The 16916-nt window shown below is 32.8% G+C and overlaps 1 protein-coding gene and 1 long non-coding RNA gene across 5 annotated transcripts in view; one reads left to right on the top strand and one right to left on the bottom strand.

Annotated features, from left to right (window-relative positions):
* The window catches only part of ASH1L (ASH1 like histone lysine methyltransferase), a 150638-nt gene that overhangs the window by 26136 nt on the left and 107586 nt on the right, over nucleotides 1–16916 (top strand). The window lies entirely within an intron of this gene.
* LOC140688080 (uncharacterized) overlaps nucleotides 1–16916 on the bottom strand; it is a 32233-nt gene that overhangs the window by 9808 nt on the left and 5509 nt on the right. Inside the window, exons 2-4 of the long non-coding RNA XR_012062800.1 lie at nucleotides 10613–10660; nucleotides 10398–10508; nucleotides 9797–9919 (exon numbers count right to left, since the gene is read on the bottom strand). This is a non-coding gene — a long non-coding RNA (uncharacterized lncRNA). The remainder of the gene's footprint in view (nucleotides 1–9796; nucleotides 9920–10397; nucleotides 10509–10612; nucleotides 10661–16916) is intronic.

Genomic DNA, 16916 nt, shown 5'->3' on the forward strand with positions numbered 1-16916 from the left:
TTAATTTTAATCTTTATATATTATTTCCAAATAGTCTGTTTTGTGAGCTTAAAACAGGCTTTGAGGCTTTTCAGAGATGTGAGCCATACGATAACCATGTATTTTTTGAATTTATAAGATTATGGCAAATACTTTAAATGAGTGTATATTCAGATTGCTGCTCTTATGTGGCCTAGTGGAAAGAATATTGGATTTGTAGTTAGAAAACCTAGAATTGAATCTTGCCTTCCTGTTTACTAACAATGTGAATGTAGACAAATTAACAGAAGAAATGAAGGCTCAAAGATGTTAAATGGTTATAATACCACCTAGCGTTCAGGATGGTTGCAAGGATCCATTCACTAACATATTAAAAGCTTTTGTTAAATGAAATGTTACATGCAAGAATTAATTCCTTTTGTTCCTCATAAGGCAAATTAATATATTAAAGATTGTCCCCCTATTTCCCACTAGTTATCCACACATAATAACTATTTTTTCTTAATTCTGTCTAATAAAGATAGTAAATTTGTTTTAGATCATGTCTTGACCACAAGTTCATTTACTCTCTACAATATCTAATTTCAGGTTGTAGGTACCATATGTGCCTACAAACGGATTTAAATTTATGCATGCGTAAGTAAAACAGTGGATCTAGGTAGAAAGAATTGACTTAACATTTTGGCTAAAATTCTGGAATATTCCTAACTGTGTAAAATAACTTGGTTTTACTGTTGATTCCTTAACATCAAATTTATGTGCTTTCTTCATGATGCAGACTGTGGTATCCAGAAATTTTGTTTTCCAAATTGCATTAATGTCCAGAAATTTTTAGTAGTTGCCATTCTGCATAGGATCATAGAAATATAAGGTAGCCTGGGTTATTTTATTGATAAAATCAGCTGTGGATGAGTTAGATTTTAAGTCAAGAAATAATGAGTATTGTACCAATTCTTGGAAAAAAATTAACTGGATGAATTTTAGCTAAGTTGATTAATATACCCTGAGCTTTATTTTCCTTATATCTATTCCTGCTAACCTAAAGAATTTTCATAAGGGCTATTCAAAAAGTTTTTATCCAGACCTTTTTACTTGAAGCAATGTTAGAGCTTGTCTTGCACAGCTAATTTTTACAGGGCTCCAACATGATGTCTTTAGTTATCTTTCTGTAGTGTTTTTTTCTAAATAGTGCTAATGATAAGGTTTTTGTACTGAAAAGATTTTACCCACAATACACACTTACTCTAAATATATAAGTAGTTTATATCTTACTTACCTTGTTTGCAGTCTGTGGTTCCTGAGGAAAGGTATCTATATACTTAAAAAAACTGCTGGTAATGGATAAGTGTTTATTTTTCCAGCAGTTACTATAGCATAGGATGTTGAATATATTAGTTCTTAATAAGTAATGGAAAAAGCATGAGTTATGGGATCAGAACCATTTTCAAATACTGGCTTAATAACAGTACACAGGCAGTTTGGTTTATCTTAACTGAGCTGTGGTTTCTCATTTATAACACGGTAGTGTTAATGCCTATCTTAAATGCTTATATAAAGAATTACGTTTTAATAACCAAGACTTGGAAACAACCCAAGTACCCATCAACAGATGATTGGCTTAAGAAGATGTGGTATGTATACACAATGGAATATTACTCAACCATAAAAAAGAACGAAATACTGCCATTTGCAGCGACATAGATGGACCTAGAGAATATTATGCTTGGTGAAGTAAGTCAGAGAAAGGCAAATATGATATGATACCACTTATGTTTGGAATCAAAATAATACAAAGGAATTTATATGCAAAACAGAAACAGACTCACAGACATAGAAAACAAACTTATGGTTGAAAGGGGGAGAGGGAGGGAAAATTAGGAGTGTGGGATTAACTGATACAAACTATTATGCATAAAATAGATAAGCAACAAGGATTTACTGTATAGCACACAGAATTATATTCATTATCCTGTAATGAAATATCTGAAAAAAAAAACTGAATCACTTTGCTGTACACCTGAGATGAATACAGGATTGTAAATCAATTTTACTTCAATTAAAAAAAAGAATTAAATTTATATGTAGTATCTAGCATGTGATAGATTCTTGTGAATGTTCTCTTTTCCTTTTTACAGCCTAAGATAGGGCTCCACAACCTGGGATCTCTGTAAAGCTTTAGATGAGTATGGTTGCCCTCAGAATATGATAATCTATGCAGAATTTTGTGTGTTTGGGTATTATTTTTACATAGCTCTCAGCAGCATCTCAAAAGGGTTCATGACTCCAGAAAGATTAACCATCAGTGGCTAAGGAGGGAAAGATGGACTATTATGAGGCATGCTGATAGTCTAAAAAAGCTTTGGCATTTGGTTTGGTTTGGTTTTACTTACTTACTTACTTACTTATTACAGCATAGTCAGTTTACAATGTGTCAATTTCTGGTGTACAGCATAATGTTTCAGTCATACATATACATATAATCATTTTTGTATTTTTTCATTATAGGTTACTACAAGATATTTGTTTTATTTACTTTAAAGCAGGGCTTTACCATATATAACCAAAACATTTCCCCCCTGATTCTTCAAAAGTCTTTGGGTTTTTGTCATTGCTGCTTTTAAAGCAAATATTAGGCCTTGGATTTCTAGTAAAAACATAGAAATAAAGATCATATATTTTATCTCTTAATAGAATTTTTCTTTCGGCAGTGTTCAGAGGACAGAAACAAGACCCTTTGAAAAAATAATTTGCAATCATGATTAGTACTGAATGATTGTTAACTTTTTACATATTTAAAAGCAAAACTCAAGTTCAATTCCATGAGTGAAATTTTCCCATTATTGAATCACGTGATATAATTTTAGATTTATAGTAGTTTACTCATGGACTTCATTATTTAGAGTGATTCAAATATACCATTTTTTTAAAAAAATTCAGTCCACAGTTTTGGAACAGGCACGTAAATGACTAAAGTTTAAAGTTTAGTTCTTCCTTTGAGAAATATTAGCTGCTCTTCACATCTTTTAATTAAAGTTATATAAGTTACAGATTTTAAGGGTTCTAATTTTTTTAAATGTGTTTTCCACCAGTTTTATTGAGATATAATTGAAAAACAGTATGGTGTAAGTTTAAGATGTACTTGGTTTACTTTTAATTTATTTTGAGATTTACCTTTCTGTATTACGTTTTGGCAAAACCAAAAAATTTCATAACATTCAGTGTTGGCAGGAATATAGGGGAAACAAGCACTCTTATATGTTGTTGGTAGACAGTAAATTGATATAGTACCTTTTGAGAGTAGTACTTGTATCTGTCACAATTAAAAGTGGGCAATTCCTTGATTCCACAGTGTCTTTTCTGAGAAGCTTCTATAGAATACTTGCAGGTATATGCCAAGATATATATATAAGATATTTATTTAAAGTATAGATTCCTGATGCCTTCTTATTGATTCTGACTCAGTATGACTGGGTACTTTTAAAAATACCTTTATTGAGATATTATTCACATATCATATTATCCACCCATTTAAATTGTACAGTTCAATTTTTTAAAATGGTTTTTGGTCTATTACATTATTAAAATTTAAAATTGTGGTAAAATCTATTTGATATTTAATATAGAAGTTGTATAAATTCAGTGATATTAATTACATTCACAGTACTGTACAACCATCCCCACTATCTATTTCCAAAACCTCATCACCCCAAACAAAAATTCTATAATTATTAAGCAGTAACTCTGTATCACTCTTCCCCTAAGCCTCTGTCTCTATGGAATTGCTTATTCTAGGTACCTCATGTAAGTGAAATCTTAAAATATTTGTCCTTTTGTGTCTGGTTTATTTCATTTAGCACAGTGTCTTTTAAGTTCATTCATGTTGTAGCATATACCAGAACTTCTTCCTTTTTGTAGCCAAATAATATTCCATTTTACATTTATATCACATTTTGTTCATCTATTAATAAGCTCTGGACACTTGGATTTCTTTCACATTTTGGCTATTTTGAATCATGCTGCAATGAACATTGGTATAAAACATCTGTTTGAATTCCTGCTTTCAATTCCTTTGGGTATATACTTAGGAGTAGAATTGCTGGATCCTCTAAGTCTATATTTAGTTTTTTGAAGAACTGTCAAACTGTTTTCCATAGCAGCTACACCATTTCATATTCCCATTATGGGAGTGCATGGGGGTTTCAGTTACTTCATGTCCTCATCAACACTTGTTATCTTCTGTGTGTGTTTTAAATAATAGCCATTCTAAAGGGTATGAAGTTGTGTCTTACGGTGAACTTGCTTTGCATTTCCCTAATGACTAATGATGTTGTATATCTTCTTTGGAGAACTGTCTGTTTAAATCTTTTGATTATTTTTGAATTGTGCGGTTTTTTATTGCTGAGTTTTCAGGGTTCTTTACATATTCTGTGTTTAAGACATAACTAATTTTTTTTTCCATTTTGTGAGTTGTCTTTTTCACTCTTCATTGTCCTCTGATGCACAAACATTTTTAATTTTGATGGACTCCAATTTGTTTTTCTTCTTTTGGATATCATATCCAAGATACCACTGCCAAATCTGAAGTCATGAAGATTTTCCCCTATAGTGTCTTTTGAAGGTTGTATAGTTTCAGCTCTTATGTTTAGGTCTTTGAGATATTCTTAGGTATCCCTCTCATCCTGAACTTGCTCTCTGAATTCAGAAACTGATTAAGATAGCAAAGGATACTTTGGACATAAAACTTACTAAAAATTTAATGTTTAAGAGTATGGGTATTGAACTAGCAAATATTATTTTGATTAAGTAATATACTCCTATGATTTAGAACTTAAAAGATAAAAAAGGAAACAATGAAACATTGTTACCATCATTACCCATCTCTCCCCTCTGAGTACTCAGATCCATTTCGGAATCTCCTTTTAGGCAATCATGTGATAACCCCCTACTAACTATGATAATAGTTAAGCAGAACAATCATTTCTCAACCAAAGTGAAGGAAACTGTTCTGTGTATTAAATGTGTCTTACTTGGAAGTTAATATCACATTAAGAACAAATTTTTGGAACCATACTTGGAGCAAAGAAACTTCCTGGAGTATAATTCCTATTAATATCAGTGCCTTTGCTATCTCCCACAAATATATTATGTATATACATGCAAATACATGTAAATCCCCCCCATTTAAAAATATAATTGGTAGCATACTATATGCAATGTTCTGTGTCATACTTTTTTCATTTAAATAATGTATTGGTATATTCTGGAGATTTTTCCATACAAAAACTAAGAGAGCTTCTTTAGCCCTTTGAAACATGGGTTACAAGTGTATTTTTTCCAGTGTGTCATTGGTCTTTACATCTTGCTTATTTTATTTTGCCATGCAGAAATCTTAAGTTTTTTTTTAACCAAATTTAATTAATCTTTCCTCTTACAACTTCTAGAACTTGACATATCATTAGAAAGGCCTTTACTCCAAATTTATAAAAGATCTCCTTGTATTTTTAATAGGAATTTTTTAATGTTTCATTTTAAACATACAAATATTTGATCCATTTGGAGTTTATCATGAGTTGTGGATCCATTTTTATCTTTTTCCAAATATCTAGATGTTGTCGCAGCACTTTTAACTAAAAAGTCTTTGTGTGTGTGTGTGTGTGTGTGTGTATTAGGGGGAGTAATTAGGTTTATTTGTTTTCATATATTTATTTTTGAATGGAGGCACTGGGGACTGAACCCAGGAACTTGTGCACACTAAGCACATACTCTACCACTGAGCTATACCCTCCCCTCTAAGAAGTCTTTTTCAGTCCTCAGATTTGTGATACTATCTTTACCATACACTGAATTTCCACATGTGCTTGGATATGGTCTGATTTCCCACTTTGTGTCATTGGTCTGTGTTTATTTGCCAGCATGATAGTTTTAATTAGTATATTTATATCTGGTAGGGCTAATCCTTCCTCATTACTCATATTTTAGAGTGTTCCTTGCATTCTTGCCTAGTTTATAAACTTAATGTCATTTGAATAAAAATAAAATGTTTTTTTCTAGAACTTGTCCAATTGATTATAAAATTCATATTTTGTTCATCCTTATCTGTAGTTAAACTTGGAACCTAATTAGAGGATAATTTCCTTGAGAAGCTCTGAATTTACTTAGCCAGGAATTGGTGTGTTACTAACACCTTTCCTCAGGTCCCCACTTTGCCTCTAGGCCGTAGATTGATGCATTTACCCTCTGGGCAACCGTGCCTACTTAGGTCAACCTTCTTTTTTCATTTCTTTTGGTTCCCTTAGAGATTATTCTTACTTCCTATGAGGCCAGCAGTGCAACAAGCTGACATCTTATGCTGGATAGAGTTACTTTGTTACAGTAGAAGGATCTTCATGGTATTTATCCTGCCATATGGCTAGAGTGGAAATCACCTGATTGTTTTATAAGAAATACATTCATTATTAATTTTATAATAGATTTTCCTGTCTCATTTTTGTTTTAGTGGAAAGAAATATTTTCTTTTAAATTTCCTATAAAAATTTTGTTTTGGCTATCTTGCAACTTCATGTAGTGTCTGTGTCATTTCATAAGTTGTCAGAATGATACAGTCATTCTTCTAAAGCAGTATTTTAGAAAGGGAAAATAGAGGTGGAAGTCATAATATTTACTTAGAGTTATCACACACCAACTTGAGGAGGGGCAGTTGTACCTTCCATACAAGCATTTAAACAAAATTCCAGTTTTGGAATTGTGCAGCATAGCTAGTTACACATGATCCAGTTACTTAGGATACTAAGCTTAAAAAAAAATGTGCTTTTGTAGCAAATGAAAAATAACCAAAATACCTGTTTCCTTAACAGGTGATTAAAACTGAAACTTCTGTGAGCAGAAAGGGATTAGAGGGATATTTCAGTACCACTATATGCTGATTACGAATTAGGTCAAATAGCATTGAGATTTGGTGCTAAGTTTTTGTCATTGACTAGTTTATTTGATGTCATTTTACCCTAGTTGAGTGGTCTGAATGAGCACAATGAATTATAAACATAATTTACAGCTGTAATTATAATTTTTTTGCCAAAAGATAGTTTTCTGTTTAGAAAAGAAACACCACCCGCAGTACCTCCATTTAAATAAATAAGTAAACAAATAAACTTAATTACCTCCTCTTCCAAAAAATAAAAAAAAAAAGAAAAAAGAGAGAGAGAGAGAAGAAACACCTGTGCTGACTTAATAGTTTACTTAAGAAAGTCTCTTGGGTGGGAAGGGACAGACTGGGATTTCAAAATGTAGAATAGGTAAACAAGATTATACTCTACAGCACAGGGAAATATATACAAGATCTTGTGGTAGCTCACAGAGAAAAAAATGTGACAATGAATATATATATGTTCATGTATAACTGAAAAATTGTACTCTATGCTGGAATTTGACACAACATTGTAAAATGATTATAACTCAATAAAAAATGTTAAAAAAAAAAGAAACGGTCTCTTGGAAATGTAATTTTGAATTTCAGGGAAGTGATTTTTATGGAGAATTATTAAAATCCAAGTAGTCTAACTAAGGCCTGTCAGCCTGAGATTTTATTAAATTATAAAAATGATAGATTGATGTAGTTTCCTTAATAAGAAAATATACAGATAATAATAGCAGAGCTCTTGCTCAATATGGTTAATTTGCCTAGTAATTACCTTAAATAATTATTTTTGTTTAGGTATTAGTAACACACCTAATGTCTGTTGCACTTTGTTTATTTTTACTGAAGTATAGTTAGTTTGCAATGTTTAGTCAACTTCTGATGTATAGTATAGTGATTCAATTATACATATATACTCCTTTTCATATTCTTTTTCATTATAGGCTATTACAAGGTATTGAGTATAGTTCCTTGTACTATACAGGGGGAGCTTGCTGTTTATTCAGATAATTTTATATTTAGGAGTTGATACCTGCAAATCCCAAACTCCCAATTTATGTCTCCACTTCCACCCCCTTGCCCTCCTGGTAACCACAATTTTGTTTTCTATGTCTGTGAGTCTGTTTCTGTTTTGTAAATTGTCTGTTACCCTTTAGATAATTAATCATAGGACTAATATTTTACTTTGTACTTTTCACAGAGGAGGATCAAATTTTGTATCCCTTAATTTTTAACATAATCTCTAGACTACAGCATTGTTTGATTTATATATTCCTCCATAAAATATTTGAGTGCCTATCCTTTGCAGTAAACAAGTAATTATGACATAATAATGTGATAACTTCCATAATAGAAATACAGGATGTTTATAGAATCACAAAATTGTTGGGAGAAGATGGTGAGCAGGAGAGTATGCAAGGAAACCGTTACAGAGGAGCTTATATTTAAAATTAGGTGTTGACATTTTTGTTAGAATTTACTAGAAAGGGAAGGGCTTCGGGGGCAAAAGTAAATAGTAAAGGACAAAAGTGCATTTAGCATGACTCCCATTTGTCAGTTATATAAAACAAGACTTTGAGAGCCCTTTAGTGTAGGTGAGCACTAAGCAAATATAAAGAATAGAGGGCGAGTGGGGTACTTACATAATCAACTCTTTGTATTGCACTCAAAAATTTAGGGAACCACTGGTTCATTTTTTTATCTACTTTTTTTGTATCTACTTTTTTTGTAACAGATCTTGAGTTGAAGTTTATTTTTTCTCTTTTCTGACTTACAAAGTGGGTTTTAATTTTAAAATCATGCAATATTGCTTTTAATGCTGTAAAATTTTAAAGTAAAAATTGTATGACCATACCCATTTGTTTTTAGGATTTTTTTGTTTTTAAAGTTTTGTAGTCCTACTTTATATTACTATTCCTCATTTATTTTATAGTTAAATTTTCTTTTTGGAAAGTTTTTCTATTTGAGAAATTTAGGATTACTTGTAGTTGTAGTAAGTAGGAACCCTGTCATTTGTAACTGTAATGTTAAATCTTACCAAAGGTATAGTACTTGAATTTTATTTTACAAAGCTGTTAGTAGCGAACTACCTTGGTCTTCATACAGGAGTGAAAGTCAAGCAGGAATATTGGGGCAGATTGATAGAGCTTCTTGAGGACACAGAAGTACAACAGCAGATGGCATTAGAGATCAGGTTTAAGGATGAGTTGCAAGGATTTAACTATTAAGAGGGAAGGAAAGTGAGGTGTATTGGAGATTCAGGGTACAGCTGACAAAGCTTAGCATGACCCTTGGCTGTTATTGGTCTGTTTAAAGATTATCTGTAGGTATATGTGTATTTTTTTTAAAAATCAGCTACTTCAAAATCTAGCAATTAAGGATTCTCTTCCAAGAAGAAAAGGAAACTTGTTATATGTCTGATAACCCCTTCTCCCCCACTAATTAATAGGTGGAAAAATATGAAGATATCATACAGGATCTATTTAATAAAACGTTTGCTTCTTCATTATAAATATCACTTTGCACCAGCAAATGCCTAATGTCAGAAATTAAGAGAGGTGTATATGCAAAACAGAAACAGACTCATAGACATAGAATAGAAACTTGTAGTTGCCAAGAGAAGAGTGGGAAGGGATAGACTGGGAGTTCAAAATTTGTAGATGTTGACAGGCATATGTAGAATAGATGAACAAGATTATACGGTATAGCATAGGGAAATATATACAAGATCTTGTGGTAGCTCACAGCGAAAAAAAATGTGATAATGAATATATGTATGTTCATGTATAACTGAAAAATTGTACTCTACGCTGGAATTTGACACAACATTGTAAAATGACCTTAACTCAATAAAAAATGTTAAAAAAAAAAGAGAGAGGTATATATGATTAAGTAAAGACCTACCTGGAAAGGGGGTGGTAGTTTGCATATTAACTGTGGCTTCCTTGAAACCTATTAATATAAATATGAGTCTTCAAGCTGGATTTATGATGTTCCCAAGGCTTCAGTTTCTCTAAAATCTATTATCTGAATTGAGAGAATACAGATTAGCAAAAGAAGATAATGTCTCAAAGATGTCAGAAATAAGTATTATTAAAGTGAAATTGTAATGAGAACTCACACTTTAAACAAAATAGGTTCTGAACTATTAAATTTGATCTTTTCTACTTTTTATTTTTTTAACAGCTAAGTCCTGATATATGTATATTTTACCTTCATTTTTGGAAAACATTTCGAAGTCAAGTATACAAGCTTGCAATAAAGTTCTGCTACTGTATTAGGAAATCAGAGTTTAGAGATGAGCAAATGCATTTTTGACACAAATTCACAGATGAGAGATATATACTCTAGAATATTTTAGCTGTTTTTAGCCAAGCTACGAAGAATTACTAACATCAGAGTATATATGTGAAAGCAAAAAGATAATCCTAACAGTTGCAGGATTCAGTACTAACTTTCACAGTAAAAACAATGAAATAAGGTGTAATCAGCTTCTGAACCTCACCTTTTCATTTTTTTGCCAAAATTGCTGTGATTATCCTGTAGTTCCTTGTCTAGCCCTTGATTTCACGGGTAGGTGGCTAAAGAGGACTGCTGAAGAAATCACAGGCAGATACTGAAAATTACAAGCCAAAGGCAGGGAAGCTTGGTAACTTTTCTTCTTAACCTGTTTGTTACTTATGGCTGAAATTCTCAAACAAGTGGAAATTCTAGACATACTTGGTGACATGTTTTTCTTCTTTTTGTTTCGGCCTCAAAGTAAATTGTCTAAAATAAAAATGAAAAATTAGAAAAATAAATTTAAGATTACTAAACCCCTAAATAAGAAGTAAAAAAGTTTCAGTATACAATAGAGAAAGGAAGTAGGATGAGGTAGTGGAAAGATTCACCTCAAATGTCACCCAATTCTTTGAAATACTCCCTGAACCCTTCCAGGCAGATTTAGTTACTCTAACTCCTGTGCTTCCCATGCATATATTTCTCTGTTTTTTAACATAAATCACGTTATATTGCAGTTATTAATTTACTTGTCTTTCAGTCAATACTCCTTGAGTATTGGGGTGATCTTTTTAGTTTTTGCTTTTTACGATCAACACAGAATATGCTTTAAAAAGAGTTCAATAAGATATGGACTGTGGGTTTATATCTGTAAGCATAAAACAAATACTACCACCACCACCACCAAAAACATAATCTATAGTTTTGTCAATTTTAATAAGTTAGTATTAGTGGTAGCAGTGCTGTTGCTACCAATGGCTGTTTAATGAATTTCCTAGTAAGGTACCACCTTGGTGATTACCCTTATAGTAGGTCAGACAGAAACATTCCTGTAAGTATTTTATCACAACACAGAGTGGTGAACTAAGCTATGCTATCTCCATTTAAAAACAACCCCACATTAGGCTCTTAGTTTAATAAAACATTTTAGTTGTCAGACACCTTTTGAAAGCATTTAACACATCTTAGTGACCCGTCCACTAAAAGATGGTACCAGATTGTTACCAAGCAGGGGCTCTTACGCTCACTGTGTAGAAAGCCAAACTCTGACAGTGGGTTTTTACAGCAAAGTAAGAGTTTCTTTACAGGGCGCCAACCAAAGAGAATGAGCAGCTCATGCCCACATTAGGGGAGAGGGTCATAGAGTTCCTCGATCAGGTCGTGGACCTTCTTCACATTGATTGGCGGTGAGGTGACAGGGTGATGTTTTGAGAATCTCAGCCTTCTGGTACCATCCAGCCTGGTAGGTGCTTGTACTCACCATCCTCCATCTAGGTAGGAGTCTTAGTTTCTACAGAACAACTCCAAGGTTTGCATCAGATTGTTATCTGTGTCCCTTCAGAGGAACCAGGAGGCTTGTAACTGTTGCCCTAATCATTAACTGCTTGAGCCTGCTCTTTGGAGCTTCTAGAAGGCCTAGGAGACCAAAAAAATTTTTTTAAACAAACAAGAAATGGGGGGCACAGAGGGAATTTTTTACCCAGGAAGGCCCCACACGGTCCTGCTTGGTTTCAGTCCCCCCTTTTCTTTAAATACTTGTGAATCCTGAGGGAAACCGGGCGGGACAAGAAAGAATAAAATTTTGGAGAGATTAGTCATAAACACAGTAAGGAAATTTAGTTTTAGGGAGACTCAGTTTCAAAATGAGCCCAAGTGAAACTGTTTTTATTCTTAATACTATCTGGTATGTTTACCTAGTGCCTTTTTTTTTTTTAACCGTTTTTTATGTTTAGGCTCCATAGCTCTAACCAGAGAATTTGAGACTTGCTAAATAGAAGATGGTCACATTCTCCTCACCAGTAATTTGTGGGCTAGGTGCCATCTATGAGTGTAGTCTTTCTTCTACCAGCTTATGAGAAGGTCCAGAGTATAAGTCCACATTATCCTGCCGTTACCTTTCCATTCCATGTTCTTGTCAAAGGTTATTCAAGCAGGAGGACCTGATGGTATGTAGGTATCACCAGTCCTGCTTTGCATGGAGTTCTGTTGTCTTACTTCATATTAGTTGTTTCCTTTGAAAGCTGCTTGAGCTAGAATTATTTTGTAGTAGAGAAAAAGAGAACAGTTGGCAGAGAGCCTAGCTTCTCCATGGCAGAGGCTATTATGCAAATTCTCCTGGATCCTCACATTTCAGTATGCTTTCTTTTCTCCGTTTAACATACCCAAAACAGATCGCTAAGGGGACAGCCACAGTCTGTCCTAAGCCTTGGAGACAAAACAAGGAAGGTGCCACTCTTTTCCCAGAGTATCATCCATTGTAGAAGCATATGCTCCCATAAATGGAGGGGGAAAGCAGATCCCTTCTCTTGCATTGTTCAGCCTCTGCTATAAGTGTACCAGGAAGATTAAAACTACCATAATTAGTTTCATCAGGTTCATCCTCAATTCTTGCTTTCATTTCATAGTAGAAACTTTTCTAATCAGTGCTGCATTTAGCTGAGCAGTTCACTTCCTTTTAAAGTGTAGCATGTTAAGGATATGTGTTTTGAGTCTGTACTGTGGTTTGTTTTAATGGTGTACATAAGGAGGTATGGTGAATTGAATGTTTCTCATTTCATTGTTGATCTTGCTAATGGGAAAAGTCATTATTGAAACAAATTGATAGAAGGCATAACTTCCTTAGTCCCAGAGAATTAAGCCTAAATATCATCACCTTGACTCACTAATTCACATGCTGCTTTTTATGGTTGTCTGTTCATATCTTTTATTTCATTTTAATGACTGTAAATCATTCCAGAGATCTTCATATACAGACTGCTCCGTAAGTGCACATTGCTAATAAATTCTGAGATACAGCTGCATACAAATGAATGAAGAGTTTGGGGGAAACATCAGAATTAAAGGCTCTATATGATGAGATAAAACCCAGAGCTTTTATGAAACTTAATATTGAGAAAAGTTTGAATACATGATGAAAGAGAAGTTTTTTCTCATCTTGGCGTCACTTTGTGAGTCAAAACCACTGGTACATTGTTCTAAATTGCACCTCCTTCCCAATTAGATAGGGATTTGTGGGGAGAAATCCTGAGAGAAAGACTATAGATTAACTTAGATATGTGCTGTGGGTGTGATTTTTTTTTTTTCTCTTTAGGAATAAACTAGGTATAAAGAAGAATCTAAAGACTTTTTTCCCTATGCTGTTGATAATCTGGGACAGATTGGCATCTTACATTTGTTCCTTAAATTATATTCAGTTGCAAGAAGAGCTCTTTGCTGATAGTAGTTTACGTTACATAGTAATTTCCATATTGTTATTACTGTTATTTTTTATTATAATGTTCTCTGAAGGAATTAAAATTCCTCTAGTAGTATATGATTTTTGCCATAAAAATCTCATTGCCTAACAATGTAGAGTATCACAAGGTATTATCTTAGGTTATAAAAATGTCGTATTTGTACACTCTGAATTTTTATAATTTTTTTTCCCATTTGAAAAATAAAAATCTTTCTTGGTGAAGAGCTGCCCTATATGTGTAACTATTGTGTATACCTTTTAACCAAGCAGTTGCACTTTTAGAGTTGATCTGAGGGAAATAATTGGACAAGTAGGCAAAGATTTAAATAATGATATGTTCATCATTATATTACTTAAAATAAGAAATAGCCAGAAACTATTTATGAAGCAGCCCATAGGAGGTTGATTTTATGAATTTTGAACTATTATGAAACCAATGAATTGATAGGATAACTCTTGATTTATTTGTATAGAAAAGTGTCTTCTTTGTAAGGTATTGTTTAAGTGGGCTGTGAAACAGCAAGCACTTTTGTGAAAGAATGTACATGTGTATATGATGAAGTTTCTGAAATGTAAAAATGTTTATCTGTGGATGATAGTATTTATATTTCCTTTTTTAATGAGCATACTTTTCTATTTGCTTTCATGTTGAAAAAAATGATATGCCTAAAAAGATGTTTTGATACAATATTTTTTCCTTTTATTTATTTATTTAAACATTTTTTATTGAGTTACAGTCATTTTACAATGTTGTGTCAAATTCCAGTGTAGAGCACAATTTTTCAGTTATACATGAATATACGTATATTCATTGTCACATTTTTTTTCACTGTGAGCTACAAGATCTTGTATGTATTTCCTTATGCTATACAGTATAATCTTGTTTATCAATTCTACATTTTGAAATCCCAGTCTATCCTCTCCCACCCCCATCCCCTTGGCAACCACAAGTTTGTATTCTATGTCTATGAGTCTGTTTTTGTTTTGTATTTATGTTTTGTTTGTTTGTTTTATTTTAGATTCTGCATATGAGCGATCTCATATGGTATTTTTCTTTCTCTTTCTGGCTTACTATGCTTAGAATGACATTCTCCAGGAGCATCCATGTTGCTGCAAATGGCATTATGTTGTCGGGTTTTATGGCTGAATAGTATTCCACTATATAAATATACCACATCTTCTTTATCCAGTCATCTGTTGATGGACATTAAGGCTGTTTCCATGTCTTGGCTATTGTAAATAGCACTGCTATTAACATTGGGGTGCAGGTGTCCTTTTGAAGTAGGGTTCCTTCTGGATATATGGCCAGGAGCGGGATTCCTGGGTTATATGGTAAGTCTTTTCCTAGTCTTTAGAGGAATCTCCATACTGTTTTCCACAGTGGCTGCACCAAACTGCATTCCTACCAGCAATGTAGGAGGGTTCCCTTTTCTCCACAGCCTCTCCAGCATTTGTCATTTGTGGACTTTTGAATGATGGCCATTCTGACTGGTGCGAGGTGATACCTCATTGTAGTTTTGATGTGCATTTCTCTGATAATTAGTGATATTGAGCATTTTTTCATGTGCCTACTGATCATTTGATACAATATCTTTTTAATTGGCTAACATGATACACTCTCTTAAAAATGATGCCTCTTACTGCTAGCTGTCATTTTAAGGCATGCTTAGAAATGTAAGAGAACAATATCACCAGTACCAAATATAGTTTTCATCTACTTGTTAATATCTCATTCATTCAGTTCATCCAGTGCCAGAATTTGGAAGAAAAAAATCTTTGAAACGAAAACCAAATTATCTGCATTTTTTTGGTTTTATTTTCCCCTTCCCATAGTTCATTTACTGTGAGATATTTCTGATAAAGATGAAAAGTTAGATTTGAGTATAGTCCTTTAACAGGTTAAGGAAACTGGATGTTTCTACTTTCTTTTAGACAGAATTTTTAAAATAACTTTTTATTTAAGTATAACATAAATATAAGTGTAGCAACACAATAAATTTTCACAAACTCAAGCCATCCCATGTAACCAGCTTTAAGTTTAAGAAATAGAACATTACCAGCACCCATCAAGATCTTATGCTCTTTCTTGTTACTACTCCACACTAGGGGTAACCATTTTCCTGCCTTTTGATATCATAATTAGTTGTGCCTATTTGCTGACTTAATATAAATGGAGTTATATGGTACACACTTTTATGATGGATCCTTTCACCCAGTACTGTTTGTGAGCATTATCCATGGCATGCTATTGCACATAGTTATAATTTGTTCAGACAGATTTTTTAAGGTAAGTTTTAAAAATTGAAAGTGTCACAATTTTCATATGTAAATATATTTTAAAATACTTAATAAAGCCTTTTAGTTTTTGAGCTTTAAAAAGTAACTGTAAAATTGCAGAATGGGATATTACAGAATAATTAAAATTATTTCTTTAATAAGGTAGAAAGAAAATGTAAAGATTTCTTTAATTGCAAACTTTTTATGTCAGTTGTACATGAGACCCAAAAAAGCCGGTTTACTCTTAACAAAGTTGTAAGGGTCCCATCCAAAAGAAGAGGTAGTTCCCTTAATTCTGAATTGATCAGATAGTGGTTGTATTGTGTTGTGCTTTAGTGAAAGAGGAATGTTGTCAAACTGAAACATGCCCATCAGGAAATGACCAGAAAGAAGTGAAACTGCTTGGGGCAGAAAGTTGAATATGCTGGTTGATTTCAAATGTATGAAAAGCTGTTGGAAAGAAGTGGATTAGTCTTTAATGTATGTAATTTGAGAAAGTGAGACTCAAACCAGTAAATGAAAATTGTGAAAAAGAGATTTTACTTCACTCTTAGGAAGAATTTTTTTAAAATAAACACATTTCATTATGGTAAATTTCAAATAAAAAAGTAAAATGACTGGTGCAAAGTGCAGAGGCTAAAGATGTGTACCTATCACCAGGATAATTTGTACATTTTCTACTTCTTGGAAATAGTCTATTCAACAAGGAGTCTTGGTCCATTTTAATGGGAAATGGTATTTAGAGACCTCAGTCTTTATGGTTATTAGAGGTGTTTATTGCTACTGGGTTTCCATTGTTTTTAGAAATATTGTTGATAGAGGTAGAGGAAAAATACGTGTCTTTTAAAAACTTCAGGTATTTCTAATTCCAACTTAAAATTACAGAGATTTTACTTGACTTCTTTGATTTTATATTGTATCTCTTTTTTTCTCCCAAAATACTGGTTCCTAATTATTATTCATATAGTAATTTATTTGATCTATACATCTGTCAGTCATTTATATATCTAGATT

This window comes from Vicugna pacos, chromosome 21 (genome assembly GCF_048564905.1).
Source record: "Vicugna pacos chromosome 21, VicPac4, whole genome shotgun sequence".
Taxonomy (NCBI): domain Eukaryota; kingdom Metazoa; phylum Chordata; class Mammalia; order Artiodactyla; family Camelidae; genus Vicugna; species Vicugna pacos.